The following is an 11,806-nucleotide window of genomic DNA, read 5'->3' as shown; positions in this document are numbered from 1 at the left end:
TATCTCTACTGGATACGTAGCAGTAAACATGTAAAGCAGTGCTGTTATTCTGAGCTGGAACTTGTCTTACTCTGTAGCTCTGGTAACGGCTCTGCTTTGTGCCAGACTTAATTTCAAACAGCAGAAACTTTCATTTCCAGAATGAAAACCCCAGAAGACACAGAAGTGTGGTGTCTGTTGATGTGCTGATTATTTCAAGGTCAGGCGAGCGATCACGGATTGTGCCACTGTCACTCATTACGGTAATAATTTCATGGTGAAGTGAGGTTTCTTCACATCTCTCTCGCAGTAGAATACAAAATCCAGTTGCTGATCCTCCAGAGCCCCTCATTCATTCCGCATGCAGGGCACTCCTGTCTGAGCCACGCTGGAGCCTGTAGGTCCGTGCACACAGAACTGGGCTGGTGACCCTGCTTGTTGTTGGCAGCTGCTGGGAGACACCATGGGAGTTGAACCATTGGAGTTCAAATGAACCTGAAATTGAAAACCAGTTTTTGAAATAATATTGAATTCAACTCTTGATGCTGACTGCTAAGGAGAAAGTGCTCTTGGCGTTGCATTGCTGAAATGTGACAAATGCACGCTGGGGTAGGAAAACAACAAAACAGGGCTGAGTTGATGTAAAAAGAGGTAAATCAACATAAATGGGAAACGCTTCAATGCTAGCATTTATTCAAAAGGTTTTCGCCAGGACGTTGAGCCTCACACATTAATAAGAGGCTGTAACAAGGAAATCAAGATACACAATGTGTTTTTCATAAATGAAATCGTTGGCTTCTTTAACCGAAACTTTAATAGGTGCAATATATAATTGCAGTGCCTTATAGGAATTTCTTACCAAGAGCGTTTTTTGAGCAGCCGCTAAAAAGCAGCAATCAGTAACAGAAATGAGGGCATTAGCACTCAGACCAGAGTAAAAGCATCATTAAAGTGTAAGTTCTAAGGTACACTACTTTAAATTTCCCTCATTACGTCTGCAATTAGGGAATAAACAATAAAGCAATGATTATTTTTTCTGTGATTTCTTATCCTAACTGCCTTTTAAAAGCATAATGAATGTAGGGTGGGATGAGCTGCAGTGTGGTGAGCGGTGCTCTCCTCTGGAGCAATGGATGGATGGATGGATGGATCACTTCTTGCACCCACCCAGCAGAGTCTGCTCCTGGTGGTGGCAGAGCTGCCTTTGTGCCTTTTGTTGTACAAAGGTAAGATGTTAATTAAGACAGTGGTCACCAAAGGGCTGGTTTTAATATATCTACACTGCTATTGGTGTATACGTGTTGTAATCCATCATTCTGGTTTCATCTGGTATATATTAGCTATGGATTTGGCACGCACAGATCAGGGAGAAAATGCACTATGGCACCAGAACCATTCCAGCAAGAATAAATGGTATAAATGAGTTTTTAAAGAAAGTGAAACGTGGTTCCTTCTGTGCAGTAGGATGTTCTGTTTCCCTGGAAGGGAATAATTCAAACTTGAAGAAGGAAATACCTGGCTGGGATTAAGCCCATTTTTTCCTGAATGGCAGTAGGTTGCAGAAGGGCGTTCAGGAGCAGCACATCAGCACAGTGAGCTGCCAGCAGGTATGGGAGAGAAAAGTGTGGGTTTATTCTTTTTGCCTGTATTGTATTGCTGGGATTGACATCAGCTGGGGAGCACCTGGAGGAGAACAGGACAGGGATAACAGTAATTGTGCTGCATCTTGCAAGTGTTTTGGGAACAAATCCACTTTGGAAGTGGTACACGAATGAAAAGCTTTACCATAAACTCTGAGATATGAAAACTGATGGAAGTATGGCCTCAAAAAAGTTTATTTTTGTTTTTAACATTACACTGTTAGTCTGCCCTGATGTAGATGGTGTAAGAGAACTGTTCTGGCCTGGCCTGAGCTGATGATTGATCAGCTGGTGCAGGGGGTGGCTGGCCCAGGAAGCACAGGTGCATGCAATTCACTTCTCCTTCCCATCTCATTGTGGGGGTGGACCCTTAATGAGCTCCTGGGCTCGAATAAGGGCTAGTCTCTGGAAGGAGAATGTCTGCTGGGTGAAGGCTGCTTCCTGAGAAGGAGGGCTCTGTTGCTAAAGACCTGCTTGCCAGTCAGGTGAGTTCACTTTTTCCTTTACATAGTTATTGTTATTCCTAACAAACTTTATGTGGTGTTGCAAAGAATCTATCAGAAGCAATCTCAGTGCTTCCAAGGACCAACAGATGGCTAGATATTTTATTAACGTAGAGGATGGGCCTTGCAGATCTCACCTAACAACCTTTTTCTAATCTACAGGAAAAAGAGGTCTTAAAGCATCCAGCCTCTCCCCTGTGTGTGGTACCTGAGCAGCGATGAGCCGCCCTGTGCCTGCACTGCCATCACCTGGGTAAGTTGTTTTGCAGTGATGGAGAAATTTAGATGATTTCATTGCTGATAACAGGATATGTTTATTTTTCCAACTAGTCATGTGTCGGTGAGATTTCTATCTGGTAATTGTGCTTGTCTGTGGTGTGCAGATCGATGCACCTGATCCTGCTTAGCTCACCATGTCGGTTGGGATTGCTGTGCTCGGAGGTGTGATTGACATGCTGGGTTCTTAGGGATCACCTTCAGCAATCACAGCACCTGCAGCAGAGAAGTAGGAGCTGTGAAGCAGATGTGAGAGTCTGTGAGTGCAGCGTAACCATGGCAGTGTGGGGACGTGGGGCAGCTGTGCAGCCAGGCTGCAGTGAGGCTCTGTTGTGTAGCTCAGTTATGTACCCAGCTACAGCTGAATCTCCACAGGGTAATGCGTTAAACCTCCTTCCTAAACTCTGAAGTACAGGATGAGAACAGTGGAGAAGGAGCAGGCAATTAAAGGCAAGACAAAAATGCCTACTTGTCGCAGGGAGGGTTCAATACTTTGTTTCTTTGCTAAAGGGGAAAAAGAAAAAATGGGAAGAGGGATATAAACTCAGGTAGTAACTTTAAATTAGCTTAACTTGCTGATACCTTAAGGCTGAGGATTAGTGAATTTAATTATGGGAGCCGGGAAACGCATTAAGATAACATTAGGCCTCAAACTGAGCCCCACGAGGCAATGAAATTAAAGTTGGTTTGTGCTCCATCTCCATACTGTCCTGTCTGCGCAGTGCTGCAGCCCGGCCTGCTCGGCCAGCACTCCACAGTGGCTGTTCTGTGCTTCTGGTGAGCACCTGCAGCAGCTTCTCATGGCACTGGGGTGCTTCGTTGCTGTTGTGGTGTGGGATCTAACATTTGTTGTAGCCATGCAGTCACACGTTGGGCACAGACAGGCAGTCAGCCATTGTGGCACCCAGCTTGGCACAGACCCTGCCCGGCATGCTGCCCAACTTCACGGGTGTTCCTCTGCTCTGCTGGGGCTCCAGCAAGGAGAGCTGAGGCCTTTTGGTGCCCTGCAGGTGGCTGTTAGTCTGGTGCTGAGTTTGGTTCTGCTTCGCTTTCACCTTCCTGCTCAATCGAGTCCATTATTCATCACTCCTTTTTATAGCTGAGCTTTGTATTTGCTTTATGTTTCTTAAGAGAGGCTCAAGATTGAACTGAAGACCGCTTTTATGAGGAGTCCTCTTTTGTAGTCAGTTTGCTGATGAGTTACATAGCACTGAGGAGTTATTTAGTATTGACCTGGATGTGGGCTCTTCTCCCACTCGCTGCTATGGAGCTGCTCGCCCCTCACCTCCTGTTCTTAACCTGGAAGCAATACCTTTACAGGGACTGTAAGACTGTGTTGAAAGAGGAAAACAATGTACTTGTCTTGGGTTATGTCATCCTTTCTGTGCTTCCTGTTACTTAGGCTTGGGGTTGGTTTTTTCTTTTAGTATTCACTATTTATCTTTCATCTGATAAAAATGCAGTAGCCTTTAAATAAAAAGCCCTGCAGTTCTGATGCGCTGTGTGCTCTGCTGCAATCCAGAGGAGCTGGGAATGTTAAACCTGCAAATACAGAAGGGCTCTGAGGAATGAAAGAGGTTTGAGTCCTTGAGCCCTCAGAAAGCCAGGGAGCATCAGGGAAGTGCATGGCTGTGTTGGTCCCTGAGCTGCATACCTGAGGCACTGCACTGCCAAGTGAGGGTTGGCGCCATGCTGAGCACAAGAGCACAGTCCCGTCCAACTGAGCTGCTCTGCTCCGCTGCTTGAGAGTAATTGGTGCATTCTGGCCTTTTGGATTTCTGTAGGAAAAGCGCATAGATAACTGAACAAATGGCTGTTATTTGTATGGCAGTTGAATCAGCAATGTCGCGCAGATGACTCTGGGTTCAGGTATTTAATTATATTAAAAATAGAGATAAGACTGAAACAAAAAAAATGCTGCTGCTTTCTGCAGCTTTATGGCTTTATCTGGTGCGTTTAGCAGCCCCGTAATCCATGCTGTAGTCTCAGCTGTATGTCAGTTGATATATTCCTTGTTTTATGGATCACTGGAAGACAATTCTGTTGTTTTCCATTGGACCTGTAGTAAATAAATGTCAGGATTTTTCCAGCACTGTGTACTCCACTTTCCAGCTGGTATATTAATTTCTGTCAAGTGCTTTGGCTTCGTACTTGTTCCAGAGATGGTCTGTTTTCATGCTGGGTTAAATCATTAATCCCAATCCTATTTTTAACAAACTAAAAGTAAGTATTTAAAATGTGCATTCGAGAGTATTTTCCTCATGTCTTCTCTACCACTTCTATAAGCAAACAAGCAGCCCTCTTGCAGCACCCCGGAGCTGATGTGTGCATTTAACGTAAATGTACTACGTGTGCTTTGTAGCTTCTAAGGCTTGTGACAAAGCACAGCACTGAGCTGCAGAGCCGCAGCAGAGGCTGTCTGCAGAAGGGAGCTGCACGCTCCAGTCCCAGTCCTGTATTTGAGAAATCTGATATTTTTGGCTTGAGGTAAAAAGACATTTGGGGCTGATTTGGGAATTTGAGATACTTCACGTTGATGATGTGCCAATGCATTGCCTGTATTGTGCAGCTCAGGCAGCTCGAGGTTCCACCTGGAGCTCCTGAGCTGTGTGCAGCAGCATGAGCACCCTCACAGCACAGTGCTACATCACTGTGTTTTAAACATGCAGAAATCCTAGCAACACAGCTAATAGCTCACCAGGTGGCTGTGCTGTGCAGGTACCAGCTCTCCATCAGCAGTGGCACGCTCACATCCTGCCGAGTTCCTCTTGGGATCTTTCCCAGTCACGAATGTTGCAGTTGTGTTCCATTTTGGATGGGTTGCTGTCTCATTTTGTTGTTCTGTACATCTCTGATGCTGCCAGGATGGCTGTTTCAGGATTTTATTTTCACTGCGTGTTTTGGAAGTCTGCTGGTTAAAAGCCTAGAAAATGAGGTTTATTTTAATGTCACAGAATTGCAGAGAAAATGGGAAGTTGTTTGAGATACTCCTAATTGAGATCTTTCCAAATCATTGAGAAGAAGTTGGTGCCAACTGCTCTATAAATAGTAATTCTGCTTAATAACAGCAAGTTTCTCATTGAACCTACAGGTACATTGCCCATGACCATCAGTTCCACCCCCATTTTATCAGCCCAGGCACCTATCAGAATGCTTTGGCAAGGCAGCCTGCAGTGTGAGGCACATTTTCTCCTGCTGTCTTGTAACCAGAGGCCTGAGGTCATGTAGAGTAGAGATTCACTGTCCGTGTGCAGCAGCCCTCGTGCTGCTGTCCCCTTCCTGTTTGCTGCACGCTGCCAACTCATGCCAACATCAAGAGAAGTGTGGGTGCCCATTCCTGGAGGTGCCCAAAGCAACATCATCTGCTGGGGGCACCCAGCCTGTGGCAGGGTTTGGAACTCAGTGACCTTGAAGGTCCCTTCCAACCCAATCTGCTCTGTGATTCTATGAACACATGAGGAGGTGATGGCACTCTGCTGGGGCTGTGCTCCCAGAGCTCCTGCAGCACTGGGTGCAGAGCGCAGCCGGGCTGCAGGTGGTAGCGCTGCAGTGCTGAGCCCAACAACCACCGCCAAGCGGCCTTGCCAAGCTCACTGACTTGTTTGTCTGTCTTCACACGGGGGCTGCATGCATACTAAGTAGCTCCTCTATGAAAAATCCTTGAATTCCAAAGATGCTATTCACAGTAATTGCACTTTAAGAGGAAAGAAGGGCATTGCAGTTTTGTTACTTACAGCGCTCTCTGCACAGTGTCTTTTATAACACCTAAATAAAGCTCAGGCACTTGCCTTGCTTTGTAGTGATGCTTTCCCCTGGTAATTTTTTTTTAAAGACATTAAAACATTATGACATTGAAAACATCCTCAGTCTGTGCAAGTTCTGTACGAAAATGGAAGGGTGATCAGAGGCAGAAAAAGGTAACACTTTGAACAAGGGACTGTTCAGCTGCTTGGTGTCACCAGGGACAGCAGGACAACTGCCTGCACTGGGTATGGAGCAGCTGACACTGTCCTCCCTGCACCAACACCTGCACAGCCCATGTCCTTCCCCTGGATTGCAGGTCACCAATAATATACTGCTAAGCCTTTCTTGCTGTAGTTGAAGGTGGTTATTTATTGATCTGCTCTTGGCAGCTGGTGAAATGCCAGCTTTCAGCATTAGCTCCTGGCCTCGTTTTATTTAAACCTTGTAAAATTTCATGGTTTCTTTTCAGCAGTGAGAATGTGTAAATGTTTCTCCTGGAATCGTTTAGAATAAGGCTTTTGACCTTCTTCTGCTTTAAACCTTCAAACTCTCATGGTTTCAAAATAGAAGCACGAGACATTCCCTTGGTTGTCCTTCCGGTGGCCTTTTGGAGCCATGGCCAATCTGCAGCAGGGCTGGCGTGGAGGAAGCATGGTGATGTTGGGCATTCCTGCAGGTGTAAACAAAAATTAACAATCGCTCATAGCTCAGACCAAATCTTTGGGTTTGAGATTTGTTTTTTGTTTGATTTCTTTTGTGTATTTTTATTTTATTTTTGTAGTTGCAACAAAACATATTAATGTGCCCTTAGACAGTAAGGTGTGAAGTTTGCTGTTTGCAATACCTGCATCCTGATGGCTCTTGCAGTGCAGGAGAAGGTGCAGGAAGACATCTGGTTGGGGGATTGCTATTCTGACACAGGAGTGTTGGAGGGCACTACTGGGTTTCTTTGTACTAACTGCAGAAATGGAGACAGATGGGGCAAGAGTTGCAGAACCTATTAAAAATCAACCTTTCTGTGTTGTTAATATTCATTTTCCACATGTAGATCTCTCTGCAGTGGTAAAAGGAACGTTTACAGAATGTTGTAATGAAGTATTTTGACTGAAGTTACTATAAGTAGGTTCATTCTATGATTCATTTATAAGGATTTTCTTGAGTCAACCTCAGGAGCATCACTTCTGATGGCCAATGTGTTTACCCAGGAGCTCCTGAAGATGAGCACTCTGAGAATATTTTGGGGGCTGTTAAGTCTGTTGTCATTCAAAGTCATCCAGCTATTCAGCATCTGTTTTCCTAGTATTTGATCCACATTACCTTTATTGCCTTTTTGGATGCAGTCATAGGCTTTGCAGTGTGTTCCAGCATTGCAGAGCAGCACTCCCAAGGAAGGCTGGGCACCCCAGGTGGTACCCAGTGCAGGTCCTGCTGAGAGCTGAACTGATGGGCTGCGCTCATCCACATCCCTTCTGCATTTGTGATAGTGAGAATGGTGGTAAATTCCTTTTAATAATTGCCTTAGCTAGTATTGGTGGTGAGTTGCTTGTGCAACTGACATTCCAGTGTAATTCAGCCTCCACACATGGCAGGTCCTAATTAAACAGCAGGTTCTGTGCACCTTCTTCTGTCTTGTGATGCTACATGTTTCTCTTGTAGATTTTATTTGGGTTTTGCTGCTGAGAAATGCTGCAGCTTTGGTAGCATGTTGCAGCCTTTGGAGCAGATTGTGGAGTAGTTTTTTTTCTGCTTTATTTATATTTTTAACTTTGCTGGGCGTTTTGCTTGTTTCTAAATCCTGCAGTACTGCAGGAAAAGGCACTGTGTCTCTGTGTACAAAACAGAGGCACCAGGCCTAACGCTGCCCTTTCCATTGCTCACATTTATGGGAAGAACCAGACAGACCCAGAGAGAAGAGGTAGTGTAATGTACAACAGCAGATTTCAGCAGGGTCTAAGCAGATGGAAGCAGGAAATGAGGAGCAGTGACAAACATGGCATGCCTTGTATTCTTTGCAATAAATTCATCTGAATGCTCAGTTGCTGTGTATGTGTGCGAAATCTGTCTCCATCTAATTTTAGGGCTGCAATTTATTTTATTTGGCATCTATATAGCTGTTGCCTTGTCCCCTGTGGTTGTAGGCATAAAAGATACCTTTTGCAGTTTGTTTGCTGTTGTGCATTTCTTTGCAGCAATTAAGCGTTTTAATTTTTTTTTTCTCCTAACAGTTGTTTCTGGTTTTAATTCTCGTGTGCCTGTGCTGTGAATGTTACCACTGCTGTGCATTGGCAAGGGAAGAGTTGCATTGGTGCCATGGTGGGGAGGATGGAAGCTCAAACTGCTCTGTTTGGTGCTGTTGTGTGACAGCAGCGTGGCTGCACACAGGGATTGTGAGCAGTGGTGAGGTCAGTTCCACTCCCAGGCTGCAGCATGAGGCCTCCAGACCCAGTGCCCTATAAAACCAATTAGTGCTATTTTGTGGCATCCAGAGCTACTCGTTAGGTATTATAAAACTGTTGAACTTCAGTAGTGCTAATCAAGAGCCAGGTAGTTCTGTGCTGTATGTTATGAGCAGGGAAAGATGAGAATTGCAAAGAAAAGCCACTGTCCTCGAAGAAACCCCGATGTAATGGGAATTGAAAGTAATGCTGACAGCTGGCTGTGTGTCGTTACTCAAGCAGGGAGTAGGGAAGGTGGTTGTTCTTGAAAGAATTTGTGTTATGGGAATCTATTGATGTACTCCTACACGGATTGCACAGAGAGGTTGTGGATGCCCCATCGTAGAGTCATAGAATGGCCTGGGTTGAAAAGGACCACAATGCCCATCCAGTTCCAACCCCCTGCTATGTGCAGGGTCACCAACCAGCAGCCCAGGCTGCCCAGAGCCACATCCAGCCTGGCCTTGAATGCCTGCAGGGATGGGGCATCCACAGCCTCCTTGGGCAACCTGTTCAGTGCGTCACCACCCTGAGTGAAAAACTTCCTCCTAATATCCAACCTAAACCTCCCCTGTGTCAGTTTAAAACCATTCCCCCTTGTCCTATCTCTAAGGCCATGCTGGATGTGGCTCTGGGAAGCCTGGTCTAGCGGTTTGCAACCCTGTCCATGGCAGGGGATTGAAACTAGTTGATCTTCAAGGTCCTTTTCAACCCAGGCCATTCTACATTTCATCCAGGTACAGCTGCTGAGGAACAGGCCAAGTTCCATCAGCAGCAGTGAGTGTGGGCTCAGCCTGAAGGGTTCTGCTGGGAGATGGGTGCAGCACGAGCCTGGCATCCCACCGTAGTCCCGGGGTGCTCATGGGGCATCCCTGCATGTGCACGGTCTGTGAGGCTGCTGAGAGGGACTTGTGTGGAGCTGGAAAGCCAGGAATCCAAACGAGGAATTTGGGGCATGTGCAGAAGTGTGGTTCAGTCCCCCATCAGAGGTCATCAGGGCTCATTGTGACAAACCTGAGTGTCAGGATCAGTGTGCTCTGCGTGTGGGTGTGTAGCAGGAGATACCAGTGACGAAGCAGCACGATTTACTCAGTCAGCTAATTCCACTTTCCATTAGAATAAAGTGAAGAATGCTGCAGATTTGGGAGCATGCTTTCATACCAATCAGTTCTTAAATTATTTTTCTCCTTACACCACCTGTTCTGGCAGCTAACAACAATACAGAATTTTATATTGTGTTATTACTTGGAAATGGAAACAAATGGAACAAGGCTGCGTGGCAGTCATTCCCATTCCGTGCTCTCTGTTCCCATGGCAGGTCTCTATTAGTCATGATCACCAGCAGTGCAGGCAGGGCTGCTGCTTCTCATGCTGGTGGGCAAACGTTTGCATTGTAGCTCATTGACTCCAGGAAATCATAGTAGAATTGAGACTGTGCTTATTGCTGTGACTGTTTGCTTACCTTAAGTTTGCAGAGACTGATTGAATCTGCAGATTCAGATCCTAATATTTTCGGTAGAAGTATTGGATTCATAAATCTTCAGTTCATCCCTCTGTTAAAATTTCATGCTCTGTGAAGAAAAGACTGTAGATGAGGTAACTGAAATGTAGGACAACTTGTTCAATCATTGCTCCCACTGATTTTCATAGCACTGAATTATCCTGACTTAGGCAGCGGATGTGCTCTGTTGTGCACAGTGCACACTCAGTGACTGGTGATCCTGCAGGTGGGGTGTGGGGTTACTGTCGGCAGAATTTTGAGTAGGAGCAAAAATGGACTCTCATTTCCAGAAATCAAGCTAGTTCCTTACAGCTGGGGGCTGGCGGAGGTCATTCTGTGGGTTTAATTGCAATTATGACAGATTTCATGCAACACGTTGCCTTGCTGTGACAGTCTTGGCATGGAGGCATGCTGAACAGCTATTGTTTGTTGCTACAGTGGGATTTGTGCATCCCTTCCTTGCATCAGTATTCCTAAGGACAGCAGCACAGCAAATTGTTTGAACATGAGTGTAAATCAGAAGCAAATCCTTGATGACTGCATGATGATTCTTGCCGGATTTAGTGAATATTAAAGACTGAGCCCACAGGAATATTAATATCAATTAAATCGGTAACCAACACCAAAGTGGATTTTATTTCAATTCCCAGATAACTTAAAGTAACAATATTGATTTATTTTTTTTTCCAGTGGCCACGACCTGCCTGCTGTGTTCAGAACACTTTTTCCTCCTTTGCTGAAATCCTTCACCTTATCTGGTGCTCCCCAGTCACTGACGTGCTTTATTTTGAGTGTGGGTTTGTAGCGTGTGTTAAATGTCAGAAGAACTGTTTAAATAGAACACCACGATGATGTAAGATTTGGTGCTTGCTGGACCAGTTGTTTCATGCTGAGTGATGGATGCAGAAAAGCAAGGTAGGAAATAAGCAGAGAAACAGTAGTGTGTTCAGTATTTGGGGTGAAATGCTGTTAAGAAGTAGATTTTAATATACAAAAAGGAATTTTCAATAGTGCCTTAATGCTGTTGAAGAAAATATAATGGTAAGTTAATTCATTTGCTTCTTTTTTTTATTCTTAAATCAAATATGAGTTAGAAAGTAGAAAATCCTTAGAATGCTGCTGGCGTTGTCGCTGTCCACCAGCTGGTAGAGCTGTGTGTAGTTACCAGTTGATAGAGCTGATCTGACCACTGCTCAGTATGACTTGAGAAAAATAAATTTGGATGTGTTTCAGATGTTTTGGGCACTGCTTGCTTAATATGAATAATATGCCAAAGGAAAGCCTGCAGTCTGCTGATTTAACCTCAGAATCCAAGCGAGCAATGCAGTGGAACCACAAGAATTAGATTTAGAAAACAATTCTGCTTCATACTCCCAATCAACCTTTTTCTTAGAAAATGGCCTAATTAAGAACAAAAATAGCCATTACAAAATCATGTTCCATTGCCATTTCCTTTTGCTTCCTCACTCAGCTTTGCCTGAAAACAAAACCTCGTTCTGACAGCGCTGGGCGCAGGGCTGGTGCTGCCCTTACGTGAGGTTTGTGCTCCTCGTGCTGCTGCAGCTTTGCAGAGCTGTTTGTTCTGCAGCCACTTACTGTATGACCTTGAGCAAGGCAGCCAGGGCTAAATTTTTCAGAAAGTGGTCTTTAATTAGGCAAATTTCTGTTCTCTGCTGTATGCCTTGGGGCTGCTTGAAGCGGGATGCTGGAAAAATGCGTTTATTGGGC

The 11,806-nt window shown here is 45.1% G+C and overlaps 1 protein-coding gene across 1 annotated transcript in view; it reads left to right on the top strand.

The window, feature by feature from the left end:
- Positions 1-2,037: 2,037 nt before the first annotated feature.
- The window catches only part of LOC107054405 (dapper homolog 3-like), an 83,474-nt gene continuing 73,705 nt past the window's right edge, over positions 2,038-11,806 (top strand). The window contains exons 1-2 of the mRNA XM_046900034.1: positions 2,038-2,104; positions 2,285-2,375. The gene's annotated coding sequence lies outside the window, so the exon portion shown is untranslated. The remainder of the gene's footprint in view (positions 2,105-2,284; positions 2,376-11,806) is intronic.

Source organism: Gallus gallus, chromosome 12 (assembly GCF_016699485.2).
Source record: "Gallus gallus isolate bGalGal1 chromosome 12, bGalGal1.mat.broiler.GRCg7b, whole genome shotgun sequence".
NCBI lineage: Eukaryota > Metazoa > Chordata > Aves > Galliformes > Phasianidae > Gallus > Gallus gallus.
This window is presented reverse-complemented; position numbering and strand designations above follow the sequence as displayed.